A 13,675-nucleotide genomic window follows, 5' to 3' on the forward strand; every position below is an offset into this window, starting at 1 on the left:
ATCTTCTGTCCAAATAGAAAAACCAACTTCCACTCCCTTTCTACAACAAGGGAAGAACGAAATTGCTACATCTTGGATGAACCCACTGCTGATATCCTGAAGATTGATCTGAAGTGGAGAAGGACCACTCTGAAGGCAGTTTATGCCCTAAATTTCAGAAGACCCACATGCACCATTAGCCTTGCTCAGGGCCAATATTTGCACAAGTCCTTCCCCTTGGTCTCCACCTTTCCTTGTGGTAATCAGTGGGTTGTGCCTGTGCCCTGTGGCCAATCATACACAAGTGTGGCCCTAGCCTTCTGTGATGTCAATGGGCAGGGCACAAGGATATACAGGAGGTGCGTGGCTGCAGTTTTGTGGTTGGTGAAGCCACCCATGCTGGGTGTGGAGACCTTGGCTCCAGATCCAGGAGGGCTAGGGACATGAAAGTGAAGGCAGGCAGCTGGCAGCCAGGAGACTCACTGTCTCCTGACAGTGATGCTGTAATGTTACAGCATCAGGGATGCTTGCTGGCATTGAGGCGGGATGCAGCAGGATTCAGGACACCTGTCATGGAGCGACATTGTATTCCAGGTGCTGAAGCAACATTTATCCAAAGATGCCACATTCTGCTACACGTGGCACTGGAGGACCTCTGCTACCATTTCCCCTGGGAAGTAACCTGCTCAGGCAGGAATGCACTGACTCCAGGTCTGGGTCCTTGAGCTACGCTTAGTGCCCTTGTGTTCCAGTTCCAGGTGTGTGGCTAGCAGTGTTGCCAGGTGAACTGGAGAGTCCCAGGCACTGCAGCTCCCACCCAGCCAGAACTGAAGGAGTCAGGGAAGGTTCTGGTCTTGTCAGGAGAGGGAAGTCAATAGACAGCTGATATGTAACACAAGTGAGAAAAGTTTATTAAAGCAAAAAGTACACTCTGGAGATATGAGAGCCAGAGGGAGGGCAGGAAGGTGCTGGTGTGAGCTGCACACCCTGGGGGTGGGTTTCTATCTTTGACAGTTGTTAACTAGGGGGAGGAATATTTATTACTTGGGGCAGGAAGCAGGGTTTCCTTTTTCTTCTTAATTTGATCAGGAGGTTCCTGTCATGGCATCTACCATCATGTGCCTATCTAGTTTGATCTGGCTTCTTGTGGAGTGTGGCCAGGACAGGGCTCTGACCTCCCCAATAGCTGGCCATGATTTCCTCATTGCTAACCTCCAGGTATCCTGTTAGAACCCAACTAACTTCCTCCTGTAACAGTGAGTTGCCCTCCTTCATCCTGCACTTAGTCTGGAGGCATGGGTCCTGTGGGGAGGGCCTCCCTGATGTGGTGTGGAATGCTTGCAGAAAGGCTGTAGCAGAGATCCCTGCACCTGGACCTTGGGAATGTTGCAGATAGTTTTTCCAGAGTAAATGCCTAAGAAATCAGGAAATATTCCATAGGCAGGTAAGTCACCAGTGCAGGAAAAGTTCCAAGCAGGCAGGAGAACCCTCTACTACTCCTGCTGCCTCACTCCCTGTTGAAGACAGAAATAAAGGGAAAGTCTGAGTTCCTCTCAATAGGACCTGGCTTCTTGTATGCTGTTTTGTGGGGTGGAGATCTGCATTGGGTGGGAGTGATGAGTGAGAAGAGCTCAAAAATGGGGTTCCTTACATAGAGGAAGTGCTCTGTTTCTTCCCCTCTCCAGTCCCTCTACCCCTACCCCAGTTCAGTATTTCTACTCTTATTCATTTCCATCCCCTGTACCAGAACTTTGCACTGTTGCTCCTCTGTGCTTTCAAGTAAAGAGATTAGGTGAAGAACCCAGAAGGGCAAGTAGAGGTTGCTGATAAAACACTGGTCACCTAAGCCAGACTTACTAGGGGAAAAGAAGCCTGTGAGATGAGGGCTAAAGGGTAAAGAAGAGCCCTCCCCTCAAACCCACACACGCTACATTTTCTCCTGCCACATCCTGGATCAGCTAGGACTCAATATAGAATTCTCCACTGCTTTCCTCTCATTGTACTCCACTTTCTGTGTTTATCCTTTCTCTCTCTCATCTCTGTTCTGTCTCATTCCTGTTGTATTCTCTACCTACAGTTATTTCTTCTGTTTTACTTCTAACCACCCTGTTTACTTTCTGACCCTCATCATATATTCTTGCCCTCTTACTTTTATCTTTTCCCTCTTTTCTTGCCTCTTTCTTTCATCTTTCTTACTCTGTATCTGGAAAGATTTACATTTAGGCCAAAAATGGGTCCAACTAGTCCTCTACTTCCATCTTCCAGCATGAGGCTTCTAATACAGAAGAATTTGTGAACTAATTGCATTCTGAAGACCTAATTGCATTCTTGTTGCATTCCCTCCATGATCTATTCAGTCCACTCATCAGACCATATTTGCATAGTTCCCAAAATGAACCCTTTATCCTTGCTTCTACCGAGAGGACCCAGTGTATCTTGCTTTCCCTGAACTGTCCACTCAACTAGTGAGAACCAGTTGCCCCTTTCACCAGTGAGAACTGGGAAATATGGTTGAAATTACTTCTTTGGAAATTTTAATTTTACTCTCTGGAGGAGCACCTGAAATATCTTGTGGCTGTATTTCCCATTTGGAACCCTGAGCAGAGATTACAGTCTGCTGGATTACTGGTTCGGCTTCATGCCCCACTGTGGGGAGGCATTTTAGAGGCTACTGTAAGACTCGTTTTCTAACCTGACCATCTAGACTTCTTGAGTACCCACTCCCTGCCAACACCATATATTGGGGCCTAGGAGATAGCAGATATCCTCCGGGATCTCCAAGTCCTCCACTAGCTGAGGAGTTGGGCCTTGCTGACCTATGAAAGCTCAATATTGTGAATTTCTTGTCTTGAGAGATGGAAGAATGGAGGAGGGGGAAGGTGAAAGAGAAGAGGAACAACAAGGAAGTTTGGGGGAAGGAGCCCAAGGCACCAAGGAGACATAGGGCAAAAGGTCCAGGAGCAGGGAGAAAAGATCCCTTCTAAATCCAAATCAGATGACCCTGTCCAAACTCCATTATTGTTCCATCCTCCACCCCACAACTGTTAACCCTGCCCTGGCCTAGCCCTAACTCCTTCTCAGCCTACTACCACTTCTTGCCCTACCTATCCTATCCCCTCAACTCAACTCCCTACAACAAGGTAAAAAAACCTCATATGGCAAGTCCAAGGACATTGTTATCTCATACATGTGCAATTACTTCCAGGAGGTGAAATAGAGCAAGAAGGCAGCCCATCAGTGCTACAGCCAGATCCAGGGGTAGAGTCTATAAAGGATTTAAATACAAAAATCAAGTAAATCAGTATGCTTTTTATTACCACCATACCTTGTCAATCATAAACAATGTCAGTGAAGAAACACTTCTCCCAGATAAAATATTTTGGTAGTCTAAGGTCTAAACATTGTAGAATTATAGTTGAATTAGTCTGTCAAGATCTTTATGCTTCAACTGGCAATTTTTTATTATTTATCCTTTCATAAACACTCTACATGGAAGTTAATTTGGAGAACTCCCATTACCGTGTTGGTTCTGGACATAGGTCCACTCAACTACACATGCTCACTTCCAAAGTAGCTTCCCAATAGTTTGGTTTAATGTGAGTTCACTTTGGGCACAGTGTCTCCTTGGCCTAAGGTACCTCATATACTTGTGTTAAATAGTGTATTTGAAATAAACCATAGCACAGTGACTATAAAATGGAAAATCAACTTGAGTTAATCAATCTGTCATTTTACATAGCTACTTGCATCGAAGCTAACACAGTAAAACAACGTGTGAACTTCACAGTGTAACATATTTGTTTGGTAACCACAGATTGTTGTTTATGCATGAAATATTTTACTGAATTTGAACTTTTTTAAGTGGAAAAATCTAGAATAAATTAATCTAGAAAATAAAGCAGTTAAATTGTATAATTTTTAGTCAAATGTAATCTTCTTTAAAGCCTTCTCTGGTCCTGCCCAGGCAATTCTAAAAGCTGTGTCTGTTTGTTACCTGGAAACATTTCAGCATCTCTCACAGACTGCTATAGATTTTCCAGCATCTTGCTCTTGAACACCCCCTGTCTTTCCCATTGATTTCTTCTGGTCCACAATGGACCCCACTGGGATTCCAGTCTGTCACCTTGTCACTGACCAACTCCGCCTCTGTCCTCCCATTGTTCCTTACCCAGCTTCCAGTCCAAGTTCCACCATCAGCGTCACTTTCGTAGCATACACCCTTATGTCCTTGCTCCCTCTTCCTGAGTCTCAATCACTTGGAAAGGAGCTTTTGCTAGTGTCCCTATTGTACTGAGATGAAAATCTGAGGCCAGCACTTTTCTGGGCACAATGACTTCTCCCTTCCTCATGCCTCCACACCAGCTATGTCCATCTTTTCTATCACCAGTTTTATCTCAACTTCAGGAGTTCTTAACCTGGGATTCCAGTGGATAGAATTTAGGGGCCCATTAATTTGGCTGGGAAACAATTTATGTCTTTATTTCCACTAACCTCTAGCTGGAATTGAGCATCCCCTTCCATTAACAATGGAGACAGCAAACCACACTAGTATTAACAAGACCTACAGTCACTAATAAAAATCATAAGTATTTTCATATCATATTACATTTGAATATATTTCATAATGTCATTTACACTTGTCACTAGTTCAAAATGGTACTGTATCTTGTTATTTACTGTGTTAATAAATAAGAACACACATTACTACATCACAAATTAATTTTAGTTTTGATAACAAAATTTCAAAATAGCATCCTTTGTAATTCTATGTATTTGTCATATGCATTTAAAAATATCATCAGTGAACTTAATGTATTAAAAGGCATGCATGACAAAACCCACAGCTGACAGCATAGTCAATGGAGAAAGACTGAAAGTTGTCCCTCTGCACTATTGTTATTCAATATTGTATGAAGAAGTTGTAGCCAAAGCAATTAGGTAAGAAAAAGAAATAGAAAGCATCCAAATTGGAAGGGAAGGAGTAACATTTTCTCTAGTTTCAAATGACATAATCATCCTATATGTAATAAAATCCCAAAGAATCCACCAAAAAACTACTAGAGCTAATCAATAAGCTTAGCTCTAGTATATGATATGCTGAGTATATGATCAAAACACAAAATTCAATTGTGTTTCTATATTTCAGCAATTCCATTTACAACAGAAAATAATTCAAGTTACAATAGCCCCAAAAGAATAAAATAAAATTTAGCCAAGAAGGTGAAAGACTTGTACATTGAAAACTATAAAGCATGACTGAAATAAATTAAAGACCTAAATAAATGGAAAGATATCCCATGTTCATAACTGAAACATTATTGTTAAGAGTCAGTACTACCCAAAGTAATGCACAGATGTACAGATTCAGTGTAATCTTTACAAAATTCCATTTTTTTTTCAGAAATAGAAAAGCCAATACTTAAATGCATCTGGAACTAAAAGTGCCCTTAAATAACCAAAACAATCTTGAAGAAAAATAACAAAGTTGGAGGATTCATATATCCTGATTTCAAAACTTACTACAAAGCTACAAAGCCCTCAAAACAATGCATTACTGGCATAAAGATAGAAATATAGATCACTGTACAATTGAGAGTCCACTAACAAACCCAGGTATCCATCATCAACTGATGTTGAACAATGTGGAAAGAATAGTCTCTTTGACAAATGCTGTTAGGATATTACTGGATATCCACATGCAAAGAATGAAGTTGGACCCCTACCTCATACCACATATTAATGTTAACTCTAAATGGATCAACGACCTAAGATAAGAACTAAAGTCATAAAGTTACTAGGAACAAATGGAAGTAAATTTTCATGACCTTGGATTTAGCAATGGATTCTTAAATATGATACCAAAAATATGAACAACAAAAGAAAAATATACACGTTACACTTAATCAAGGACATTATGAAGAAAGTGAACGGTCAATCTCCAGAATGGGAAAAAATATTTGCAAGTCATGTAGCTAATAAAGGTCTAGTATCCAGAATATATTAAGAACTCTTACAGCTCAATAATGAAAAGATCAACAGCCCAATTAAAAAAAAAATAACAAAGGAATAGACATTTCTCCAAAGAAGATGTATAAATGGACACCACGCAAATGAAAAAAAATATTAGTCTTTAGGGAAATGCAAATTAAAACCATAATGAAGCAGGACTTCACACCCACCAAGGTGGCTATAATAAAAAAAAAAAAAAGGAAAATAGGAGAGATTGGAACCCCCATACATTTCTGGTGGGAATGTAGAATGGTTCAGTCATTGAGGAAAATAGATTGCTGCTTCCCCAAAAACTAAACAGAATTACCAACGACCCAGAAATTCTCTTCCTAGGGATATACTCCAAAGAATTGAAAACAGATACTTGAGCACATGTACACTCATATTCATAGGAGTATTATTCACAATAACTAAAGTTACCTAAATATCCATCAATTGACAAGCTGTGCTATATCTATACAGTTGACCCTTGAACAACATGGATTTGAACTATGCAAGTCCACTAATATGTGGATTTTTAAAAATATTTTATTTTTATTTGTTTATTTTTATTTATTTATTTATTTATTTATTTATTTTAATTTTAGAGAGAAAGAGTGAGCAGTGGCAGGGGGAAAAGGCGAGAGAGAGAGAGAGACATAGAGAGAGAATCTTTTTTTTTTTTTAAGTTTATTTATTTTGAGAAAGATAGAGATTCCCAAGAGGGGGAATCTTGAGCAGGATCCACATTCAGCATAGAGGCTGATGAGGGGCTCAATCCCATGACCCTGGGATCATGACCTGAGCAGAAATCAAGAGTAAGATGCTCAACTGACTGAACAACCCAGGCACCCCATGTGGATTTCATATGGTACAGTACTGTAAATATATTTTATTTTCCTTCTGATGTTCTTAATAACATCTGTTTCTCTAAATTACCTTATTGTAAGGATACAGTATATAATACATATAACATAAAAATATGTTAATTGATTATGTTATCATTAAGGCTTTTGGAGCCACCTGGGTGGCTCAGTTTGTTAAGCATCCGACTGTTGGTTTTGGCACAGGTCATGATCTCATGGTTAGTGAGTTCAAGCCTGGCATCAGGCTCTACACTGACAGTGTGGAGCCCGCTTGGGATTTCTCTCTTCTTCTCTCTCTCTGCCTTTCCCCCGCTTGAACTTTCTGTCTCTTAAAAATTAAACGAGTAAACGTTAAAAAAAATTTTTTTAAGTAAGGCTTTCCATCAATGGTAGGATATTAATAGTTAAGTTTTCAGGAAGTCAAAAGCTATACAGGGATTTTCAAATGTGCATGAAGTCGCTGTCCATAACCCCTACCGACATTATTCAATGTCAATTATGGCCAACTGTATTATTTGGCCATAAAAAGAAATAAATACTGATACATGTTACATTATGGATACACACTTAGTGTGTGTTAAGTGAAAGAAGCCACACACAGAAAAAAATCATATATGGTAGGACTTCATTTTTTTAGGTTTATTTATTTATTTTGAGAGAGAGAACACATGCATACACATGAACTGGGGAGAGGCAGAGAGAGAAGGAGACAGAGAATCCCAAGCAGGCTCCCCACCGACAGCACAGAGCCCAATGCAAGGCTTGAACTCATGAACTGCAAAATCATGACCTAAGCCGAAATCAAGAGTCGGACACTTAACTAACTGAGCCACCTAGGCACTCCTATGTGACTTCATTTATATGAAATAGTCATCTTAACTCCATTCTGATTTGCAAATATTGAACCAGACTTGAAGCCCAGGAATAAATCCCACTTGATTGTGGTGGATGATTCTTTTAATGTACTGTTGGATTCCATTTGCTACTATTTTGTTGAGAATTTTTGCATCCATGTTCATCAGGGATATTGGTCTGTAGTCTTCTTTTTTAGTGTTGTCTTTATTTGGTTTTGGTATCAGGGTAATGCTGGCCTCATAGGATGAATTTGGAAGTTTTCCTTCCTTTTCTATTTTTTGGAACAGTTTGAGAAGAATAGATATTAACTTTTCTTTCAATGATTGGTAGAATTTGCCTGTGAAGTTATCTGGCCCTGTACCTTTGTTGGGAGATTTTGATAACTGACTCAATTTATTTGCTTGTTATAGAACAGTTCAAATTTTCCATTTCTTCCTGTTTCAGTTTTGGTAGTATATATGTTTCTAGGAGTTAATCCATTTGTTTTAGGTTGTCCAATTTGTTTCCATGTAGTTGTTGATAATATTCTCTTATAATTGTTTGTATTTCTTTTTTTTTAATGTTGTCTAAAATTTTTTTTAAGTGTATTTATTTATTTTGAGAGAGAGAGAGAGCGCATGAGGCAGAAGGAGAGAGAGGATCCCAAGCAGGCTCCAACATTGTCAGTGTGGAGCCCAACATGGAGCTTGATCCTACGAACTGTGAGATCATGATCTGAGTCGAAATCAAGAGTCAGGAGCCTAACCAATCAAGTCACCCAGGAGGCCCTAATTCTTTGTATTTCTACGGTGTTGTCTGTTATTTCTCCTCTCTCATTTGTGATTTGAGTTCTTTATCTTTATTTCTCAATAGGTCTGGCTAGATGTTTATTGATTTTATTGATTTTATCAAAGAACCAACTCCTGGTTTCATTGGTCTGTTCTATTTTTTTTTTCTATATCATTTGTGCTATAATATTTATTATTTCCTCCATTCTGCTTGTTTTAGGTTTTGTTTGTTATCCTTTTTCTAGCTCCTTTAGGTGTAAGGTTAGGTTGTTTACTTGAGATTTTTCTTGCTTCTTGAGGTAGGCCTGTATTGTTATATACTTCTTCTTAGAACCTCTTTTGCTGCATCTCAAAGGATTTGGACCTTTGTGTTTTCATTTTCATTTATTTTCTTGTGCTTATTTTTTCTCTTTGATTTCCTGTTTGACTCATTCATTGTTTAGTAGCACGTTATTTAACCTCTATATATTTGTAGTCCTCCCATATTTTTTTCCTTGTGATTTCTAGTTTCATAACATTGTGGTCATAAAAGATGCATCGTATGAATTTACTCTTTTTGAATTGTTGAGGCTTTTTTTGTGTGCTAATTTGTGATCTATTCTCTGCACTCACTTGAAAAGAATGTGTATTCTGCTCTTTTAGGATGAAATGTTCCTGTATTTATGGTGGGGGACAGGGAAGGAAAATGGCACCTGCCATCTTCCTTGTTTTCAGAGATGTCCCCTAACATACTCCAAAGTCAGTATGAACAGATCTGTCTCCTGTTGCCCCCAGGCATTGTGTGAACTACCTTTTTTATGTTGCCTTACATACAGACTGTGTCCCTTTAAGGGCAGCAACCCAGCTATCACTCAAGATCCCAGCTTGCCCAGTACTGATTCAGTGGATTTTTAAAGCTCCAGGCTCCAAGTCTCACTGGTTTTACAAACTCACATATATCAACCCCTCTGGCTTTTAAAGCCAAATATTATGGAGATTAGTCTTCTTCATATGAGCTTCCTGGTGCAAGGGCCTATTTCTCTGTTTACTCCATGTGTTCAACTCCCTCCCTCCTGGGAGCAGCCTCCCTCCACCTTTCTGACTTCCCTAACTTGTCACATGCAACTTCTTCTCTCTATGTGGAGGTTTTCTTTCAGTCTCTGGTTTATTGACTTGGATGTGGATGATATCTAGTTGTAAATGTGGGATGGGGTGAGCTCAGGGTCCTCCTACTCTGCCATCTTCCCAAGCTCCCAATTTGTAACTCTTTATTTTAAAACATATATAATCCTGCCCCAAATGTTCTTTCCCTAGAAGACTCTCTTCTTTTTGAAGATTATGTACCCTGAGCAGCTGTCCTAATTTGAGTTCAAATAAAATCCTCTTCTTTTTTAAAGAAATTCTACAAGGTTTGTTTCATTTTGTATTGAAAAACTCAACAAATCCTGTTACTGTCACCTTCAAAATGTATCCAGAATTCAATTCTCACTACTTGGCTTGCTGCCATACAGTTTAGTCAAAGGGGCTTGCAGTAGCCCCTCAACTGCTCTCTCTGCTTCACTCTTGCACTCTAAAGTCTACTCCCCATACAATAGCCAGGACATCCTTGTAAAGCAGCCAATATCTTACCACAACTTAGCTCAAAATTGTCCTCTTCACTCAGGGTCATTCCACAAGTTGGCATCAGTCCCTGTCACTCAGTTCCACCCATACTGTTTTTTTTGCTTTCCTTGCTGGTCTTTGTATTTGCTCTTCCCTCTCCCTGAAACCCTCTACCCCCACATATTTTATCTGGTCGCTCACCAACTCTCTTCAAACTTCTGCTCAAAAGGCACATCCTGAGAGAGTCCTTCCTCATCACCTGCATCTCGCTCTACCTTTCTTTCTCTGCTTTATTTTTTGTCACAGTACTTATCCCTCCCAACATATAATAATTTTGTTTATTCTAGGTCTTTCTCTACTGGAATGTAAGTTTCTTAAGAACAGATACTTTGTTTTCTTCTTAGATGCTTCTCCAGTCTTGCCCTCCAGGGTCTTAGGTAGAGCAGGGCTTTATCCCGGCATGGCAGTGGGAATGAAGGCAGATCACGCATGTTGAGGAACAGGCAGCTAGCTCACTGGGGCATATGGGAGACTATCGGGTAGAGCCAAGCTGGCCAAAAGTTCATGAAGGCCAAGTAGGTCACCAGATGAGTTGGATATTATCATCAGCATTACAGAAAACACCAATCCCTGTCTTCCAATGCTCATGTCCTCCCTTCAGATGGGGGTTCAATGTAATAAGAAATGATTACCAAAGTTGGAAATAGACAACAGAGATTACTAGTGACAAAGACTTCCCTTGACTAAACTTTAGTTAGGCTCCTCTTGTCACTGGCCTGACCCCATGAACTCAGGAAATTTTTAGTAGAAGCTTCTGTTTAACTGTCAATCTTCCTTTTTTTTTTTTTTTTTTTTTTTAACTGTTAATCTTCCTTTAAGAAAATAAACTCCTAGGGGTGCCTGGGTGGCTCAGGTCATGATCTCACGGCTTATGAGTTTGAGCCCTGCATAGGGCTCTGTGCTGACAGCTCAGAGCCTTGAGCCTGCTTCAGATTCTGTGTTTCCTCCTTTCCTTCTCCACTCATGCTCTCTCACTCTCTCTCAAGAATAAATAAACATTAAAAAAATAATTAAAAAAATGGAAACTAAACTCCTAGAAGCTTCTGTCTAGCTGTTGGTTTTACCATTTGGAAACAAATTAATAGACTGCTGGAATAGGAAAACAAACATTTGAGGGAGAGCCTGGCCAGATGAATCAGAAAGTGCCAGAGGTGACCAATTGTTACTTCAGCCTCATTATAATGTTAAAATCCCCTTATGAATATGCATATTATATAAATAAAATCTCCTTATGAATATTCATCCCAAGCCCTAAAGGAGCCCTAAAGTTTCCCTTATTTGGGGGAGATACAGCTTTGGAAATTATTCTCTGATCTCCTTATTTGTACAAATACAGATGACCTTGTGAGGCAACTCCACCTGGTGGTGGTCTGTTCTATAACTCACTGAGAAGCAGGCCCACTTTGGTTCAGTAACCCTCTTTTCAACTAAGCCTCCACCATGGGCTCCCATGTCCATCCTTGCAGAGTATAATTTTTTTTTTTTAAGCAAAGTGGGTATTTTGTATATTTGTACTTAAACCTATAAACTAACCAGCCAAACTGGTACTATTATCATGATACATTAAAATGCAAAATATCTTTCACAAATACTAGAATAATGAACAAATTAAGAGTTGTAGTAAAACAGCACAAGGGGCAGAGGAAATCATTGAAGCTGTATTACAGCTTAACCCTTCACTGTAACAACTGAGGTTATTAAAAATAAAGCCTCTCAATCTCAGAAAATACAAATAATCCTTTATCACACAGCTCTGCATTTCTAGTTTCTATTCTTTAAATTTTTTTTTAATGTTTATTTATTTTTGACAGAGAGAGACAGAGCATGAGCAGGGCAGGGGCAGAGAGAGAGGGAGACACAGAATCCAAGGCAGGCTCCAGGCTCCGAGCTGTCGGCACAGAGCCTGACACAGGGCTTGAACTCACAGATCACAAGATCATGACCTGAGCCGAAGTCAGACACACAACCAACTGAACCACCCAGGCATCCCAACTATTTTCTATTCTTGAGGTTAGATTCTAGAGCCTAATATACCCAAACTAGTATTATATCTAGGTATCTACAGACAGAAACATCTTTTATCATGTCTGTAGCAGCCAATGCTACTGAAATCTTTTTAATTAGAGTCCAATCATACCTCCTCAATTGACACAATAAACATAAAGGAAAACAGAATATCAAGGCAGAGTTATAGGACTCTAAAAGACAAGTCCTAGGAAAAGTAATGCAGCCACTGCCCAAAGTGAGAATCAATAATATACTCATCGTCACACATTTTCAGGATGTATGTTCACAGAGTAATTTGGGAATAAATCCATTATTTCCTGGATACTAGAATGCTTAGCAGTTTGCTTTTTTACACTTTTTTTCCCCATTAGAAAGAATTTTGCTGGAAATGGATCTGGGGCTGCAGGGATTCCTCTTCACAGTTGTGGAGCCGATGGTTATTCCAGGTTCCGGGTTGTTCCTAGTTGTTCTGACTGTTCCAGGAATGGTTGCTCCAAGATTGGCTGTTCCAGGTCTGGTTTCTCCATTTTGGAAGATTTCCAAAAGTGTTCATCAGGTATCCCCAGTGATAGGAATAGAAGCCTGTATATTCTGTAGTTGCTGAGCTGTTCTGAGTCACACTGTTGCTATTCTTTGGACAGTTGTTTTTCTGCCATCTCATACATTTCATACTCTGGTTCTGGAACCAGGTCTTAAACTGCTTATAGCTAAGTTTCAGAATGTTGGCAAGTTCTTGCATCTGCTGGAGACTGAGGTATTTCTGTCTCTGAAATCTATCATTGAGTACATATAGCTGGGTCTGAGAGAACACTGTTTTGATCTTCTGTTTCTTGCCCTGGACCGTATCTTCCTTCTTCATTGTCCTCTCCTCTATGGAAGCAGGTAGTAGTTTTAGTCTGGGACTGGTGAAAGAGTTGGGGCTGTCCTGAATAAGCAGATCCATGGAGGAAGGAAGATGAGAGATAGTCTCCATGTGAGGTGTCTCAACAGATGACATTTGCAAGGATGAATTAATTTTCTTCTGGTCCATAAATCTCAGGGGTTGGAGAAGAGTCCCTAGAATTGGTGCTTTGGGACAAGATGGGCATTGGGGCTGAGCTGGATCCACACTCCTGTTGCAAGGCCATTGTAATGCAAAAGGTAGCTGCCTGGTAGTCCAGACTGGGTGGGGAACAGGAAAACTGGAGCCACAAAACCTTAGTTTGTCCACAGCTGAAGATTCTAATTTTAATAATCTTGTTAGGTCATTTTATCAAGAATCCCGCACCCTGGTATCTGATCACCCTCCATATCTAATCAAGTTCCTCATCCCCCCATCCTCCAGGTGATATCTCATGATTGGCCTGCCTTCAGCAGACATCCTGTTAGGTCAGTATAGTAAGAACCTCTGTACTCTTGTCTCTTCTCAATCATTTTCCATCCACTGACTCTCATTCTACTCCTTGACTCAAATCCTTGCTTGTCCTTGCTGTATTTAGAATTGAGCCCAGTTCTATATGAAGTTTCATATCCTCTACTGTAATAGTTCCTGAAAAAAATCTATTTTGACTGCTTTACTGTCCAACTCTTGTA

General features: G+C 39.9%; 1 pseudogene; it reads right to left on the minus strand.

Moving 5' to 3' along the window:
• Positions 1 to 12,470: 12,470 nt before the first annotated feature.
• LOC102962872 overlaps positions 12,471 to 13,675 on the minus strand; it is a 2,835-nt pseudogene continuing 1,630 nt past the window's right edge.

Source organism: Panthera tigris, chromosome A1 (assembly GCF_018350195.1).
Source record: "Panthera tigris isolate Pti1 chromosome A1, P.tigris_Pti1_mat1.1, whole genome shotgun sequence".
NCBI classification, from domain to species: domain Eukaryota; kingdom Metazoa; phylum Chordata; class Mammalia; order Carnivora; family Felidae; genus Panthera; species Panthera tigris.